The 20,061-nt window shown below is 43.1% G+C and overlaps 1 pseudogene; it reads right to left on the bottom strand.

Moving 5' to 3' along the window:
* Positions 1-4,082: 4,082 nt before the first annotated feature.
* On the bottom strand, positions 4,083-4,201 carry LOC134951399 (5S ribosomal RNA; annotated as a pseudogene).
* Between the last annotated feature and the right edge of the window lie 15,860 nt (positions 4,202-20,061).

Below are 20,061 nucleotides of genomic sequence, written 5' to 3'. Positions count from 1 at the left end.
GATGATCAGTCTGGATGGTAAAGTCAATGCTGTATAGATAGAGATGAAAGCGTTCACAACCCCAGACTACTGCAAGAGCTTCTCTTTCTGGTTGAGAGTAACATTTTTCCACCTCTGTAAAACTGCGACTTTCACATGCTACAATTCTGTCTGAGTTCCCTAAGAGAGGCCGTCAGAGAAGCGTAATTTGGAATTAATTGGGAGCAATAGTTAGTCATCCCAAGAAATGACTTGACTTCACCAGCATTAGCACGTTTGGACATATTTGTGATAGCCTGGACTTTTTGTGGATCAGGACTAACTCCATCTTGTGAAAAGATATGCCCAGAAAATGTGAGCTTCTGTTGAAGAAAGATGCATTTATCGCTATTCAGTATTAATTTTTTTTTTGCTTGAAGACACTGCAACACTTGATGCAGAGCTTCATCATGTTCCTGGTGTGTTGCTACAAAAACCAGGATATCACCACTGTAATTGATGGCATTTGTAACTGACTGTATGACCTGACGGATAGCATTTTGAAATCCAATTTTGAAAAGAAACTTGCACCTGTGAGTCGATGTATGATATCATCCATAGTAGGAGTAATATGGCGCTCTCATGAGTGTGTGCCACAATTTGTATAAGACCCAACTCTGATGCAGTATCCAATCCCAAAAGATTACCTCTTGCATACTTAGTGACATTCAATAAAGCTTTTGTCATTTTGTCATTTTTGCGTGCAATGATGTCAAAAGAACCCTTTAGTGGAAGAGGTCGTTTATTGCCATAGGTGAATATTTTCACAGATGTTGGATTCAAAATTACTCTGCCATGCAGCTTCTTGAAACTGGTAGCATCCATTATATTTACAGAAGCCCGGAATCTATGAGAAAGTCAACAGAAGTGTGTTCTAGAGTGATGGCAGTTTTTGACTGACCTTGGTTTTTCCCAACTTGATGAATCATGTAGATAAATCCTTCTCACTTGTCATCACTGTGAGATGATTCTGTAGGCGGATCCAATGTAGAATGTTGATCCACACAACGCATTGTCTTTCCCCTGGATTTAAACTGCTGTGAAGATTGTCTAGGTGTAGACTTGATTTCCTTAGATTTACAAACAGAGGAAAAGTGATTCATTTTGCCACATGCAGTGCAAATTTTACCTGTGGCAGGACAGTCTCCTGAATGTGGATAGCAGCGTCCACACCTGTAACATGATCTAGATTTCCCTTTCTCCAGAATGGTACTTGTGTCGGTATGAAATTTATTGCACACTTGCAGCTGGGTCATGCCCCTCTCCGTGTCTTTAGCATGTGTCTCTGAAAGTTCTAGACTTCTAGCATATTGCTGCAGCTCAGTCAGCGTCATTTTAGATTTAAGAGCACGTCTGTGTAACTTTCCACATGTGCCAAATGCGATAGCTGCTGCTTAATTTCATCCTCTACATCATGGAACTGACAAGTTTTGGCAAGAATCCGTAATCTAGTAATGTATGCATCAACAGATTCAGTTTACAGTTGCATAATCTGTCCTGAACAGGTATTTTGAATGTGACAGGCTGCATTTTGGAACAAATTAGGCAGTCAGAGAGTGCCTGCATTTGTTATAATCCCTGGTGTCTGCCTCTGGCAAAGTATCATACAGTTCATAAATCTTAGAACCAGCAGTGATAAGAAGCATTCTTTTATTTTTGCTATCAGAAGTTATCCCCATAGCTTCAATATAGTGATCAAATTGGGCAAGCCATTTTCTCCATAACTCTGCTGCATTAGGGGCATCAGTATGCAGAGACTGAGGGATTAATGCTAGCATGCCAGCCATGGTAACTAAGAGGAATGTACAGTAGCTGAAGGCAATTAAAAGTTTATCCTCGTTGCCAGTTGTTATATCCTGATGTACATCTCTTTATTTCAATAAATCATGCAGTATGAAGATCATGTATTTTATTTCTTATTGGTAAGTAATACTTGCATGGTTACAGATAGACATTAAATCCACATGGCTGCTCTCCTTCTCTTTCTCTCCCTTCTACTTCCTGAACACATGTTCATCTGTGCAGCCAAATTCTTAAAGGTACACTACCTCATCTAGTTATTGCACATAAACTATCTTCATAGATACTACATCAGGACGTGAAGATTTAATCCATATGGGTTCACCCAGGTGCCAGGAAAACGAATACTGCTTACATGTATGCTTACATTCATACACACTTGCTCACACCTATAGCGTTTTCTTTTCCTCGTACTAGAAACCTCTTATCAAAAACCGTCGTATTTCATCAAACATTCACAAGTCAAAATGAATGAACTCTGAACCACATGGGAATGATCAGAGATTGAATTGATGTATGAGCGCTACAATAGGGTTTGATACCAAACCATTTGTTTATATCATTGTACTAGGTGTGTGTGGTGCGCAAGGGTTATCCACAATATTTGTTTGTATAATGACATCATTACTGGTGCGTGGCTTGCATTGTGTGACCGATAACTCCCAAATTTACAATCTGATCAAAATTTGGATTGCACCTCCAGTGTGTAGAATTTAACAAACTACAAAAATGGTCCTGTCACTTTTTACCATATCTGCTACGGGTGCTCCTCGGGTAACACCAAGAAACATGGATTAATATTTACTTACATTAAGACGTCTCAAATTTACATCTCTATAGATATACCAAATTTTTAACACTCATTTATATGCACAACCATAAAACTCAGAAACTCCCATACGAAGGAAGGGTAGAATAGCTAGTGATATATAAATTTGGATGAAGTATTTTTAACTTTCATATCTTATTGATGTGTGGAGATAACTATGTAACAATACCAGGTTAGTATTTTATTAATATGTCTTAAATGGTTTGGGATTGATTTGCCAGTGTTCAGGATGGCGGCGGACAGAATACCGACCATGGCATCCCGTTGGATAGAATCCCTAACACTAACCCTCCCTTTCCGTAGCCTAAACCTAACCCTCCTTCCCTGCAGCCAAATCCTAACTCTCCTCAGTGGTGCCTAAACCAAACCCTCCCCCCCCCCCGCAGTCTACACCTATACTGCCTGGGGCACAGCCTAACCCTAACCCTCCCCATGCAGCCTAAACCTAACCTCCCCCCATGCAGGGGCATAGCCAGAACTTTGTGGGTGTCATAGCAACATTTTGAAATGGCCCCCATCCCAATGCTTCTAGAGAGATACTTCTCTGCAGCACTTGGTAATTTTATGCCCTATAACAGTGACCTAGTTCATTTTCTGAACCATATTAGAACATTATTTAATGCTATGCCACAGAGTAATGCCCTAGTTTCTTTTATGAATCACAGTAGTTCTTAAGTTCACCCTATGTCACATTTCAGAGCTGTGACAAAACAAAGGGCGACCGGGCACTGGTCAAAAAAAAGGTTGAAGGTTATAAATGAAAAGACCAAATATGGATGATTAAAATTTATGGAAAGAAGATTTATTTATTTCAAATATAGTCATAGTTGGTGGTGCGCCCAGAGCTAGGAAGTACAAGTACTAGCAGGGGGAGAAAATGAAAGCTCTTGTGTGGGCGCACTCTTGTACAAAGAAGGAGAATTCCTCAGATATATAAAGGGAAATATTTAAAACATATGTTTATTCTTTAAGATTAAAATACAATTACCCATACATATGATCCAAAAGTGAATAAATAAAATTATGAAAAAATGTTAAAATGTTCTGGTCTGTTTTTAATAGGGAGTGATTAGAAAGGTTGTAGACACATGGTTGTCTTACATCCGTTTCTCCTGACCAGTCCAGAAATTCTGTATTGATGGTACCAAGGAGTGGTCAAAATAGCGATTAGTGTATCTAAATAGGACCACTTGAATTAGGTCAATACCATACACTTTGCTGGTCACCAGTTAATCCAGATAAGCACATATATGATGACTGATAATAATTGTGTGGCCTCTTTATGTGAAATGTGACGCCAACAGCAGTATCACCACTAATCTTTCCTTTCTCTTTTTTCTTTCATCTATCAAGATGAAAGAAAAAAGAGAAAGGAAAGATAAGTGGTGATACTGCTGTTTACGTCACATTTCACATAAAGAGGAAAATAATTCCTACTCTACAACACCGGGTATTCACAGGAAATCTCCTTTCCAGGTACTAACCCAGCCCAACGCTGTTTGGCTTCCAAGATCGGACGAGATCGGGCATTAGCAGCGTGGTATGATAGTAGGGGAGATATGTGATCTGTATACCAATGAGAGTGCACCTATATAAGAATTTAGTAAAATAATATAGATAGTAGAAAGAGAAAGAATAAAGTGTGTGGATCTGCTTTCAACGTTAGACACGGCGCAACAGACCCCACATCCATGGTGTTGTGTGCCCTGAATCGTAGATGAGAGTCCACAGAAAAATAGTGAGCCACTATTTTGACCACTCCTTGGTACCATCAATACAGAATTTCTGGACTGGTCAGGAGAAACGGGTGTAAGACAACCATTTGTCTACAAACTTTCTAATCACTCCCTGTGAAAAACAGACCCGAACATTTTAACTTTTTTTCATAATTTTCTTTATTCACTTTTGGATCATATGTATGGGTAATTGTATTTTAATCTTAAAGAATAAACAGATGTTTTAAATATTTCCCTTTATATATCTGAGGAATTCTCCTTCTTTGTATAAGAGTGCGCCCACACAAGAGCTTTCTTTTTCTCCCCCTGCTAGTACATTTCAGAGCTGCAAGTACACATTATGCCACACAGTGTCCCCAATTCACATTATGATATATAGTGCTCCCTGTTCATATTGTGCCTCATTACAGTGCCCCGGATTACATTATATAACATTAAAATGCCCTCCAGTTCATTTTATACCACACTACAATGAGCAGGTCCAGGGGCATACCTACATATATTGCAGGAAAAAGTTTGAAAGGACCCCTACGTACCACCCAATAGCAAAATATGTAACTTTGACAGGGAAGGTGGGCCCCTCTCAGCTCTGGGCCCCATAGCAGCTGCACTGCCTGAACCTATGGTAGCTATGCCCTTGCCCCCATGGCTTACCACTCCGGCATGGCAGTGGCTACTTGTTCAGGATCCTGTCTGTCGGGATCCTGGCGCCAGGCTGGAGACTCTATTTGGGATGACAGTGTTGGAATTCATAATAGTTTCAGAATTCAGGCTTCGGTATTCTGACTGCCGGGATCCTGTTTTAAATGTAGGGAAAAATTTACTGAGTACTTCTGCATGAGGTAAATCTGTCGCCTGTCCTAGCATAAGCGATAGGAGTGCAGGTAACTTAAACAAAATTTCAGTTTCATGGTCTGCCCTACCTGCATGTAGTATAGACATACCATACAGTTTTAGCATTTTACATGTGTTTATTTTGAATCTTAACTTGAATTAAAAATATGAATACAAAACCAATTGGTATGTTGCTCAGGGGCTCAGAGGGGGTAACTACATTGTTCCCGATACTCTTTTTGAGGTTCATAAACCCATCCCTAGCAAAACAGCTCTGAATTGAGGGCAGTGCCAGATTTCTCACTAGGCTTAGGGGCAGCACCTAATCTGATAAAGAGGGAGCAGCTATTGATCATTTGATCCTTCTTTTTAATGCAACAGCAATAGCAAGAAAGTTGGCTGCCTATAAATGGTGACAGCCAGGATCAGAAGTTGCTTTGATGGAAAAGGGGGGAGGGGTCATGGAGTGGGTGGGGTGGTAGTGGCTACCTATTTCTGGGTCTCAAGGAAGGGAAATGTGATGAGGGTGAGTAATACCCCTTTTCCACTAGCTTTTTAAACACGGGTAAATGCGTGGGGGCGCGTATTTACCCATGTTTTTCTCTAGTGAAAATGCCCCCCCCCCCCCGGCAAATTCCCGGATCAAGTGATCATCGTGTTCAACATGGCAAGCTGTGTAGTGTGAATGGGAGCTGCATCACTAGCAGCGTCACCAACCTGGCAGTATGCTGAGTTGGTGAGTGCTGTGGGAAAGGGAGCTGTAGCACGGTCGCAGCTATGTCAAGAACACAGCTGCGACCCGTGCTATAGATGGAAAAGGGGTATAACACACAGAGGTAAATGTATGAAGCAGTGATAATAGTGGAGAAGTGAGCCAGTGGAGAAGTTGCCCATGGCAACCAATCAGCATTGAAGTAACATTTATAATTTGCGTACTATAAAATTATACAGAGCAGGTGATTGCTTGCCATGGGCAAACTTTCCACTGGCTCATTTCTCCACTCTTATCACTGCTTCATACATTGCCCCACAGTTCCCTACGATATGCTGCTGTGTTCATTGTGTACACCTCCCAACTGTCCCATTTTCATGGGACAGTCCCATTTTTTGGGACTGTTCCACCATCCAACCTGCTGGCCACAGTGTCCTGCGTATGTGGTGGGGGGAGGAGTGGTGGCAGTTGGGAGGCCCTCGCAACTCACTGTTCTGCTTAGATGCTGTCTATTCATGGGAGACAGGGGGGGCTGTGTGCATGGCTAGCAGCTTACGAAGTGCTGGACATGCCCCCACTAAGGATAAAAAAGGCTGGTGGGCTCACTCTCATGGCATTCCTGCAAAGCCATGCACCCTTTTTGCTGTGACCACACTCCAGCACAGGAGTCGTGACCAGGCTGCTGACAGTGTTGGAAGGTATGATTGTGGGCTGGAGCTCTTTGTGCAGTAGTATTTTAGTATCCTGCATCAGACTTCAAATATAATTATTGATACTTTCAATTTGTAAAGAACTAGCCATTAAAAATTAATCCTCTATAATAGGTTTATAGTTTATGGAGGTGCTCCAAACAATCAAACCTTAACATATTAAGATCTACTTATTGGCAGTTGCCAAAAAAAAGAAAGATTGCTTTTTTGGAGCACTCTTTTATATTTTGAATATGTGATGATTAAATTGATATGATTGTTTATTTTAAAATGTAACTTTTAATATTCTTACTTAAGATAATAGGGGTAAGTAATTGTGATTTGTGTGACTTTGTAAATAATTAAATGTATGTCACCCCCTCCTTATTCTAAATATTTTTTAAAGGACAATATTTGTTTCCGTGGTGAATTTTTTTGTATGAAAGAAATTTTTACTTAAATCCAAGCCAATGTATGGATAATCAATGTCTATTGTTCAAGTTGGCGCCGCGGATGGCTGCCTTGGTGCTGGTCTGCCAAGCAGCCTTCAATTTTACATGTATAATATGTCTAATACTGTATGTCGAGTATCGTACAGATGCAATGTGCAGTATGAACTCATATATGTAATGTTTGTAACGTGTGCTACGTTCTTCCCCCTTTTTATGCTATGTATTCCCCCTTCATGTTGCTGCTTGGCAATGCATTGTACCACAAAAAATTCCTAGTGAATGTGAGTACACCTGGCCAATAAAGCTGATTCTGATTCTGAAGTCATACAGCTTAGATCAAACTAACATAAGTAGTTAATTTAGGGCATAATTATTCACCTATTATTTTAGCAGTGATATGTTGTTATGGCCACTACAGCATACAAGACATTTCCATATAAGATTATAGGTTAGGAATCAGTTTTCAACCTTATTGATAATTATTTCATAAAACCTTCACTAGTTAACACCTGTAAACATATTCTGATTGTAAAAAGAATATTACATAACTGTCATAGACACACTCCTATATACAATTTCACAATATATAATCATCAGGCAGTCATCAATGAAAACCCTGGGGTATATTTACTAAGGTCCCGATTTTGACCGAGATGGTGTTTTTTCTTCAAAGTGTCATCTCAGGAATTTACTAAGCACAAATCACGGCAGTGATGAGGGCATTCGTATTTTTTTGGAAGTTTTAGTAAAAAAATAAGAATAAATACACCTTCGGTCAAACGCGGCTGTTTAGGTATGAATCACGGTCATTTACTAACCATTCATATTTGTAATGTGTACCGTGAAAATGCCTTTGCGGTCGTGAAAAAATACAAATCGTAAAAAAGTGCAAAAAAAAAGTAGACCTGCTTCTGATCAGCGTGTTTACATGTGTATTCAATTATCCATTATTTACACCTGAATGTTTTGCCCTATAAAAGGGTCCCAGGCACATTTTGAATAACTCTCACTCTGAAATGGCTGCTGTTGTGTGTGCTACAGATTTTCTGGTTGCTGGGGGATACCTGAGACTGCTCCATGAGTCTTCAAGAAATCAGGGCCAGGTAAGTGAACATGGTCAGCAGGTTGAACAGGTGCTGCGGAGGCTGCGCCAGCCTCGTTTTTTTAGGGGGCGTTTAAACTTAAATGCATTGTCTGATGATAGGGTCATACAGATGTTTCGGCTAAATAGAAACAACATTTTCCATCTGTATGACCTTGTCAAACTGGGCCTAGACCCTGAGACAGCACGCTCTTGCTCTGTCTCAGGCCTGCACAAACTCCTGGCTGTGTTGCACTTTATGGCTACTGGGAGCTTCCAGGTTGTGACAGGCGACGTCATTTGTATCTCCCAGCCCACCTTTTCCAAATATTTTAATCAGGTGAGTTGAAATATACATACACGTCTATGTCTAGGTGTTGCTTCTGTTAGGTCTTAGAACACAGTATTGTATTGATTACAGATCATGACACTCACCTTATATTTATTAATGTCCACTCAGGTTTTGGATGTCTTGGAACCCCATATAGATGCCTCTATCTGCTTCCCTACCCAGGAGTCGCAGTGGCATGCAGTCAGGGTAGCTTTCTATGAGCTTGCTGGCATGCCCAATGTGCTGGGTGCCATAGATTGCACACACGTTGAGCTGAGACCACCTAGGGGCAGGCAATATGTCTTTACCAATCGGCATTCTAGCCAATCAACTAATGTCCAGGTGGTTTGTGATGCAAATCTCAAAATTATGAGTGTGGTTGCAGGTTACCCTGGCGGCTGCCATGACTCCTTCATCCTCAGTCAGTCATCCCTCTTTGATAAATTTGAGGACGGACAAATGCCTGATGGCTAGCTGCTGGGTATGTTCCAAGTGTGTTGTGTTGTGTGTATGTGTGTTAACTTCAAACTCCTGTTTTTTTTTAGGTAATTTTTCATAATACACATGTACTAATGTTGCCTATATCTGTATTTCAGGTGATGGTGGTTATGGCTGCTACTCTTGGCTACTTACTCCATTGTCCCAACCTGATTCTCCTGCTGAACACAGTTACAATCATGCACATAAGTCTACGCGGAATGTGATAGAAAGATGTTTTGGGGTGCTGAAATCTAGGTTTCGGTGTCTGGATAAATCTGCTGGGCTTTTGTTGTATAGTCCCTCAAAGGTGACTAGGATTGTGTTCTGCTGCTGTTTTCTTCATAATCTGTGTTTGACCCAACATCTGCCACATGTTGATGAAGAAAACAGCCAGCAAGTAGGTGAGTTAGAAACATCTGGTGACAGTGTGAGTACAGATGTAGGGAGGCAGGTAAGGCAAGAAGTCATTCTGCATTATTTTACCTGTAAGTATAGTTTAGTTTAAAATAACCTTGACTAACCACTTTTATTAAATGTATTGTAGGTGTGAATGTTTGTTTTGTTGCGTTAGTGTTTCTTCGTTATACTGGTCTGTACATTTATACTGTAGTTTGAATAACTTACAGTGTCATTCATTACCCCATTAAACCATACACATTGCATCTTTTAAATTGATTTGCACGGACACAGGCATTTTTGGGAAAACAATACCAAAAAATTTACTGTGTTACAAACATTTGATGCATCCTTCCTTATTTTTTTTTGTGTGTGCTGGGTGCAGAGGTTTGACCAGGGTCGTTGGCCCGTGTGCTGCTGGAGCGTCGAACAGGGGAGGTAACTGGGGTCTGGCTTGGTGTAGTAGTTCCGGAGCTTGAGCTGACTTGTTGGGATGCCAACACATTAATGCTTTGGCTGAGGTTGTGTATGCTTGCATTAAGTTGGTTATTTGTGGCAGTGTTGCTGGCAATAATTCTTGATAAATTTTCGTGGACCACTTGGTTGTGCTGTATTATTTGGATAAGGGCTTGTTGCTGCCGCTGTTGTTCATCGATGATTCTTGTTAAATTTGCAAGCATTTGACTGTTGTCCGCCCTCATTTGTTCCATTGAATTTGCTATTCTGCCAACCTGAACTATCAGTCTGCCTGAGTTCCGACTAATGCGAGGAAGATGATGGGGCAGACTGGCAAGGTGTTGGGTGTGGTTGTTCAGGTAGGCAGAGTTTTGTGCCTGTTGTGTGGCCCAACTGTTCCAAAAGTCAGGGGACATTTCTTGCTGGGGTGGTGTTGGCATCAATTGGGGGCTAACGGATGTTTGTGGTGTTTGTGTTATGTCCTGCTGCGGGGTTGGCTGGGTAGGATCAATGGGCTGCAGGTGTAGTGTGAAGGTAGGCTGCTGGTCAGTTTCCTGCTGTGCGTCCTCGACCATGATGGGTGGTTCTGTATGGGGTTGATAATAGGGATGTGCACTTGAAATTTTTCGGGTTTTGTGTTTTGGTTTTGGGTTCGGTTCCGCGGCCGTGTTTTGGGTTCGACCGCGTTTTGGCAAAACCTCACCGAATTTTTTTTGTCGGATTCGGGTGTGTTTTGGATTCGGGTGTTTTTTTCAAAAAACCCTAAAAAACAGCTTAAATCATAGAATTTGGGGGTCATTTTGATCCCAAAGTATTATTAACCTCAAAAACCATAATTTCCACTCATTTTCAGTCTATTCTGAATACCTCACACCTCACAATATTATTTTTAGTCCTAAAATTTGCACCGAGGTCGCTGGATGACTAAGCTAAGCGACCCTAGTGGCCGACACAAACACCTGGCCCATCTAGGAGTGGCACTGCAGTGTCACGCAGGATGGCCCTTCCAAAAAACACTCCCCAAACAGCACATGACGCAAAGAAGAAAAAAAGAGGCGCAATGAGGTAGCTGTGTGAGTAAGCTAAGCGACCCTAGTGGCCGACACAAACACCTGGCCCATCTAGGAGTGGCACTGCAGTGTCACGCAGGATGGCCCTTCCAAAAAACACTCCCCAAACAGCACATGACGCAAAGAAGAAAAAAAGAGGCGCAATGAGGTAGCTGTGTGAGTAAGCTAAGCGACCCTAGTGGCCGACACAAACACCTGGCCCATCTAGGAGTGGCACTGCAGTGTCACGCAGGATGGCCCTTCCAAAAAACACTCCCCAAACAGCACATGACGCAAAGAAGAAAAAAAGAGGCGCAATGAGGTAGCTGTGTGAGTAAGATAAGCGACCCTAGTGGCCGACACAAACACCTGGCCCATCTAGGAGTGGCACTGCAGTGTCACGCAGGATGGCCCATCAAAAAAACACTCCCCAAACAGCACATGACGCAAATAAAAATGAAAGAAAAAAGAGGTGCAAGATGGAATTGTCCTTGGGCCCTCCCACCCACCCTTATGTTGTATAAACAGGACATGCACACTTTAACCAACCCATCATTTCAGTGACAGGGTCTGCCACACGACTGTGACTGAAATGACGGGTTGGTTTGGACCCCCACCGAAAAAGAAGCAATTAATCTCTCCTTGCACAAACTGGCTCTACAGAGGCAAGATGTCCACCTCATCATCATCCTCCGATATATCACCGTGTACATCCCGCTCCTCACAGATTATCAATTCGTCCCCACTGGAATCCACCATCTCAGCTCCCTGTGTACTTTGTGGAGGCAATTGCTGCTGGTCAATGTCTCCACGGAGGAATTGATTATAATTCATTTTAATGAACATCATCTTCTCCACATTTTCTGGAAGTAACCTCGTACGCAGATTGCTGACAAGGTGAGCGGCGGCACTAAACACTCTTTCGGAGTACACACTTGTGGGAGGGCAACTTAGGTAGAATAAAGCCAGTTTGTGCAAGGGCCTCCAAATTGCCTCTTTTTCCTGCCAGTATAAGTACGGACTGTCTGACGTGCCAACTTGGATGCGGTCACTCATATAATCCTCCACCATTCTTTCAATGGTGAGAGAATCATATGCAGTGACAGTAGACGACATGTCCGTAATCGTTGTCAGGTCCTTCAGTCCGGACCAGATGTCAGCATCAGCAGTCGCTCCAGACTGCCCTGCATCACCGCCAGCGGGTGGGCTCGGAATTCTGAGCCTTTTCCTCGCACCCCCAGTTGCGGGAGAATGTGAAGGAGGAGATGTTGACAAGTCGCGTTCCGCTTGACTTGACAATTTTCTCACCAGCAGGTCTTTGAACCCCAGCAGACTTGTGTCTGCCGGAAAGAGAGATCCAAGGTAGGTTTTAAATCTAGGATCGAGCACGGTGGCCAAAATGTAGTGCTCTGATTTCAACAGATTGACCACCCGTGAATCCTTGTTAAGCGAATTAAGGGCTCCATCCACAAGTCCCACATGCCTAGCGGAATCGCTCCCTTTTAGCTCCTCCTTCAATGCCTCCAGCTTCTTCTGCAAAAGCCTGATGAGGGGAATGACCTGACTCAGGCTGGCAGTGTCTGAACTGACTTCACGTGTGGCAAGTTCAAAAGGTTGCAGAACCTTGCACAACGTTGAAATCATTCTCCACTGCGCTTGAGACAGGTACATTCCACCTCCTATATCGTGCTCAATTGTATAGGCTTGAATGGCCTTTTGCTGCTCCTCCAACCTCTGAAGCATATAGAGGGTTGAATTCCACCTCGTTACCACTTCTTGCTTCAGATGATGGCAGGGCAGGTTCAGGCGTTTTTGGTGGTGCTCCAGTCTTCTGTACGTGGTGCCTGTACGCCGAAAGTGTCCCGCAATTCTTCTGGCCACCGACAGCATCTCTTGCACGCCCCTGTCGTTTTTTAAAAAATTCTGCACCACCAAATTCAAGGTATGTGCAAAACATGGGACGTGCTGGAATTTGCCCATATTTAATGCACACACAATATTGCTGGCGTTGTCCGATGCCACAAATCCACAGGAGAGTCCAATTGGGGTAAGCCATTCCGCGATGATCTTCCTCAGTTGCCGTAAGAGGTTTTCAGCTGTGTGCGTATTCTGGAAACCGGTGATACAAAGCGTAGCCTGCCTAGGAAAGAGTTGGCGTTTGCGAGATGCTGCTACTGGTGCCGCCGCTGCTGTTCTTGCGGCGGGAGTCCATACATCTACCCAGTGGGCTGTCACAGTCATATAGTCCTGACCCTGCCCTGCTCCACTTGTCCACATGTCCGTGGTTAAGTGGACATTGGGTACAACTGCATTTTTTAGGACACTGGTGAGTCTTTTTCTGACGACCGTGTACATTCTCGGTATCGCCTGCCTAGAGAAGTGGAACCTAGATGGTATTTGGTAACGGGGGCACACTGCCTCAAGAAATTGTCTAGTTCCCTGTGAACTAACGGCGGATACCGGACGCACGTCTAACACCAACATAGTTGTCAAGGCCTCAGTTATCCGCTTTGCAACAGGATGACTGCTGTGATATTTCATCTTCCTCGCAAAGGACTGTTGGACAGTCAATTGCTTGGTGGAAGTAGTAAAAGTGGGCTTACGACTTCCCCTCTGGGATGACCATCGACTCCCAGCAGCAACAACAGCAGCGCCAGCAGCAGTAGGCGTTACACGCAAGGATGCATCGGAGGAATCCCAGGCAGGAGAGGACTCGTCAGAATTGCCAGTGACATGGCATGCAGGACTATTGGCATTCCTGGGGAAGGAGGAAATTGACACTGAGGGAGTTGGTGGGGTGGTTTGCGTGAGCTTGGTTACAAGAGGAAGGGATTTACTGGTCAGTGGACTACTTCCGCTGTCGCCCAAAGTTTTTGAACTTGTCACTGACTTATTATGAATGCGCTGCAGGTGACGTATAAGGGAGGATGTTCCGAGGTGGTTAACGTCCTTACCCCTACTTATTACAGCTTGACAAAGGCAACACACGGCTTGACAAATGTTGTCCGCATTTCTGGTGAAATACTTCCACACCGAAGAGCTGATTTTTTTGGTATTTTCACCAGGCATGTCAACGGCCCTATTCCTCCCACGGACAACAGGTGTCTCCCCGGGTGCCTGACTTAAACAAACCACCTCACCATCAGAATCCTCCTTGTCAATTTCCTCCCCAGCGCCAGCAACACCCATATCCTCCTCATCCTGGTGTACTTCAACACTGACATCTTCAATCTGACTATCAGGAACTGGACTGCGGGTGCTCCTTCCAGCACTTGCAGGGGGCGTGCAAATGGTGGAAGGCGCATGCTCTTCACGTCCAGTGTTGGGAAGGTCAGGCATCGCAACCGACACAATTGGACTCTCCTTGTGGATTTGGGATTTCGAAGAACGCACAGTTCTTTGCGGTGCTTTTGCCAGCTTGAGTCTTTTCAGTTTTCTAGCGAGAGGCTGAGTGCTTCCATCCTCATGTGAAGCTGAACCACTAGCCATGAACATAGGCCAGGGCCTCAGCCGTTCCTTGCCACTCCGTGTGGTAAATGGCATATTGGCAAGTTTACGCTTCTCCTCCGACAATTTTATTTTAGATTTTGGAGTCCTTTTTTTACTGATATTTGGTGTTTTGGATTTTACATGCTCTGTACTATGACATTGGGCATCGGCCTTGGCAGACGACGTTGCTGGCATTTCATCATCTCGGCCATGACTAGTGGCAGCAGCTTCAGCACGAGGTGGAAGTGGATCTTGATCTTTCCCTAATTTTGGAACCTCAACATTTTTGTTCTCCATATTTTAATAGGCACAACTAAAAGGCACCTCAGGTAAACAATGGAGATGGATGGATACTAGTATACTTATGGATGGACCAGCGACTGCCGACACAGAGGTAGCTACAGCCGTGGACTACCGTACTGTGTCTGCTGCTAATATAGACTGGATGATAATGAGATGAAATTAATATATATATATATATATATATATAATATCACTAGTACTGCAGCCGGACAGGTATATATATTTATTATGTAATGACTGATGACGGACCTGCTGGACACTGTCAGCTCAGCAGCACCGCAGACTGCTACAGTAAGCTACTATAGTAGTATGTATAAAGAAGAAAGAAAAAAAAAAACACGGGTAGGTGGTATACAATTATGGATGGACCAGCGACTGCCGACACAGAGGTAGCTACAGCCGTGGACTACCGTACTGTGTCTGCTGCTAATATAGACTGGATGATAATGAGATGAAATCAATATATATATATATATATATAATATCACTAGTACTGCAGCCGGACAGGTATATATATTTATTATGTAATGATTGATGACGGACCTGCTGGACACTGTCAGCTCAGCAGCACCGCAGACTGCTACAGTAAGCTACTATACTATAGTAGTATGTACAAAGAAGAAAGAAAAAAAAAACCACGGGGAGGTGGTATACAATTATGGATGGACTGCCGAGTGCCGACACAGAGGTAGCTACAGCCGTGGACTACCGTACTGTGTCTGCTGCTAATATAGACTGGATGATAATGAGATGAAGTCAATATAATATCACTAGTACTGCAGCCGGACAGGTATGTATATTTATTATGTAATGACTGATGACGGACCTGCTGGACACTGTCAGCTCAGCAGCACCGCAGACTGCTACAGTAAGCTACTATACTATAGTAGTATGTACAAAGAAGAAAGAAAAAAAAAACCACGGGGAGGTGGTATACAATTATGGATGGACTGCCGAGTGCCGACACAGAGGTAGCTACAGCCGTGGACTACCGTACTGTGTCTGCTGCTAATATAGACTGGATGATAATGAGATGAAATCAATATAATATCACTAGTACTGCAGCCGGACAGGTATGTATATTTATTATGTAATGACTGATGACGGACCTGCTGGACACTGTCAGCTCAGCAGCACCGCAGACTGCTACAGTAAGCTACTATACTATAGTAGTATGTACAAAGAAGAAAGAAAAAAAAAACCACGGGGAGGTGGTATACAATTATGGATGGACTGCCGAGTGCCGACACAGAGGTAGCTACAGCCGTGGACTACCGTACTGTGTCTGCTGCTAATATAGACTGGATGATAATGAGATGAAATCAATATAATATCACTAGTACTGCAGCCGGACAGGTATGTATATTTATTATGTAATGACTGATGACGGACCTGCTGGACACTGTCAGCTCAGCAGCACCGCAGACTGCTACAGTAAGCTACTATACTATAGTAGTATGTACAAAGAAGAAAGAAGAAAAAAAAACCACGGGGAGGTGGTATACAATTATGGATGGACTGCCGAGTGCCGTCACAGAGGTAGCTACAGCCGTGGACTACCGTACTGTGTCTGCTGCCAATATAGACTGGATGATAATGAGATGAAATCAATATAATATCACTAGTACTGCAGCCGGACAGGTATGTATATTTATTATGTAATGACTGATGACGGACCTGCTGGACACTGTCAGCTCAGCAGCACCGCAGACTGCTACAGTAAGCTACTATACTATAGTAGTATGTACAAAGAAGAAAGAAAAAAAAAAACCACGGGGAGGTGGTATACAATTATGGATGGACTGCCGAGTGCCGACACAGAGGTAGCTACAGCCGTGGACTACCGTACTGTGTCTGCTGCTAATATAGACTGGATGATAATGAGATGAAATCAATATAATATCACTAGTACTGCAGCCGGACAGGTATGTATATTTATTATGTAATGACTGATGACGGACCTGCTGGACACTGTCAGCTCAGCAGCACCGCAGACTGCTACAGTAAGCTACTATACTATAGTAGTATGTACAAAGAAGAAAGAAAAAAAAAAACCACGGGGAGGTGGTATACAATTATGGATGGACTGCCGAGTGCCGACACAGAGGTAGCTACAGCCGTGGACTAACGTACTGTGTCTGCTGCTAATATAGACTGGATGATAATGAGATGAAATCAATATAATATCACTAGTACTGCAGCCGGACAGGTATGTATATTTATTATGTAATGACTGATGACGGACCTGCTGGACACTGTCAGCTCAGCAGCACCGCAGACTGCTACAGTAAGCTACTATACTATAGTAGTATGTACAAAGAAGAAAGAAAAAAAAAAACACGGGTAGGTGGTATACAATTATGGATGGACTGCCGAGTGCCGACACAGAGGTAGCTACAGCCGTGGACTAACGTACTGTGTCTGCTGCTAATATAGACTGGATGATAATGAGATGCAATCAATATATATGTATATATAATATCACTAGTACTGCAGCCGGACAGGTATATATATTTATTATGTAATGACTGATGACGGACCTGCTGGACATTGTCAGCTCAGCAGCACCGCAGACTGCTACAGTAAGCTACTATAGTAGTATGTATAAAGAAGAATGAAAAAAAAAAAACCACGGGTAGGTGGTATACAATATTATATATATATATATATATTATATACAATTATATATATATATATATATATATATATATTAAACTGGTGGTGATTGATTATTAAACTGGTGGTCAGGTCACTGGTCACACTATCAGCAACTTGCAAGTAGTACTCCTAAGCAGACAATAACAAAATATATTATACTGGTCTGGTGGTCAGTGTGGTCACAATGGCAGTGTGGCACTGACTCTGGCAGCAAAAGTGTGCACTGTACGTTATATGTACTCCTGAGTCCTGCTCTCAGACTCTAACTGCTCCCCACTGTCAGTGTCTCCCCCACAAGTCAGATAATTAATACAGTCACACTATCTAATCTATATCACTTCAGCAAGTAGTAGTAGTATAGTAGTACTCCTCCTAATAATGCTCCCCAAAATTACTACTACTGTGTCTCTCTCTACTGTCTCACTCTCTTCTCTAAACGGAGAGGACGCCAGCCACGTCCTCTCCCTATGAATCTCAATGCACGTGTGAAAATGGCGGCGACGCGCGGCTCCTTATATAGAATCCGAGTCTCGCGATAGAATCCGAGCCTCGCGAGAATCCGACAGCGGGATGATGACGTTCGGGCGCGCTCGGGTTAACCGAGCAAGGCGGGAAGATCCGAGTCGCTCGGACCCGTGAAGAAAAAACTGAAGTTCGGGCGGGTTCGGATTCAGAGGAACCGAACCCGCTCATCCCTAGTTGATAACAGCCACTATTTAGTATAAATAATATTTCTTTGCTTGACCAAAACATGGCTTACTTAATAATACTCATGTTGAAAATGTTACAGAGTTTGTGTGCTCAAATTAACTAGGAATCTTACCTTTTGAAACACATATGTGCCTTCTAATTTACAAAACTGAATTGTTAAAATAATTTGTAAGTTCTCGGACTCTAAGCCATAATGATTTTGCATACACGAAGATCTTTCGCCATTTTACATTAATGCATTTCAAGATTGTGTATGCCCCTTCCTTTTGTGAACCACACACAATGCAGTAAATGTGGTTTGTTACACACTCATAAATTGATAAAGCCAGTCAGTGTTGTTGTTTTTTTTTTTTTTTGTTATTAATTAAAATTATGAAATCTTAAAGAACCATGCAAATGTCTTAAGGTGGCCTATGTTTCGAAATGGAGATGTTGGCCATGGCAAACATTTGGCTTAAAGATTACATTTATGTTTTTTATTGTGGTTAAAATTAAATTTAAAAAAAATGGTTGCTATGGGCAACATCACATCTGAAAATGAAAACTAAAAAAAAAATAAGATTTTACTCACCGGTAAATCTATTTCTCGTAGTCCGTAGTGGATGCTGGGAACTCCGTAAGGACCATGGGGAATAGACGGGCTCCGCAGGAGACTGGGCACTCTATAAGAAAGATTTGGTACTATCTGGTGTGCACTGGCTCCTCCCTCTATGCCCCTCCTCCAGACCTCAGTTAGGATACTGTGCCCGGAAGAGCTGACACAATAAGGAAGGATTTTGAATCCAGGGTAAGACTCATACCAGCCACACCAATCACACCGTATAACTCGTGATACCATACCCAGTTAACAGTATGAAATATAACAGAGCCTCTCAACAGATGGCTCAACAATAACCCTTTAGTTAGGCAATAACTATATACAAGTATTGCAGACAATCCGCACTTGGGATGGGCGCCCAGCATCCACTACGGACTACGAGAAATAGATTTACCGGTGAGTAAAATCTTATTTTCTCTAACGTCCTAGTGGATGCTGGGAACTCCGTAAGGACCATGGGGATTATACCAAAGCTCCCAAACGGGCGGGAGAGTGCGGATGACTCTGCAGCACCGAATGAGAGAACTCAAGGTCCTCCTCAGCCAGGGTATCAAATTTGTAGAATTTAGCAAACGTGTTTGCCCCTGACCAAGTTGCAGCTCGGCAAAGTTGTAAAGCCGAGACCCCTCGGGCAGCCGCCCAAGATGAGCCCACTTTCCTCGTGGAATGGGCTTTCACTGATTTAGGATGCGGCAATCCAGCCGCAGAATGCGCCAGCTGAATTGTGCTACAAATCCAGCGAGCAATAGTCTGCTTAGAAGCAGGAGCACCTATCTTGTTGGGTGCATACAGGACAAAAAGCGAGTCAGTCTTTCTGACTCCAGCCGTCCTGGAAACATAAAGTTTCAAGGCCCTGACTACATCCAGTAACTTGGAATCCTCCAAGTCCCTAGTAGCCGCAGGCACCACAATAGGTTGGTTCAAGTGAAAAGCAGATACCACCTTAGGGAGAAACTGGGGACGAGTCCTCAATTCTGCCCTATCCATATGGAAAATCAGATAAGGGCTTTTACAAGACAAAGCCGCCAATTCTGACACACGCCTGGCCGAAGCCAAGGCCAATAACATGACCACTTTCCACGTGAGATATTTAAGATCCACAGTTTTAAGTGGTTCAAACCAATGTGATTTTAGGAAACTCAACACCACATTGAGATCCCAAGGTGCCACGGGAGGCACAAAAGGGGGCTGAATATGAAGCACTCCCTTCACAAAAGTCTGAACTTCAGGCAGTGAAGCCAGTTCTTTCTGGAAGAAATTCGACAGGGCCGAAATCTGGACCTTAATGGAACCCAATTTTAGGCCCATAGTCACTCCCGACTGTAGGAAGTGCAGAAACCGCCCCAGCTGAAATTCCTCTGTTGGGGCCTTCCTGGCCTCACACCACGCAACATATTTTCGCCAAATACGGTGATAATGGTTTGCGGTTACTTCTTTCC

The sequence above is a fragment of the Pseudophryne corroboree genome, chromosome 8 (genome assembly GCF_028390025.1).
Source record: "Pseudophryne corroboree isolate aPseCor3 chromosome 8, aPseCor3.hap2, whole genome shotgun sequence".
Lineage (NCBI taxonomy): Eukaryota > Metazoa > Chordata > Amphibia > Anura > Myobatrachidae > Pseudophryne > Pseudophryne corroboree.
Note: the sequence above shows the minus strand (reverse complement) of the source record. Positions and strands in the feature narration are given on the sequence as shown.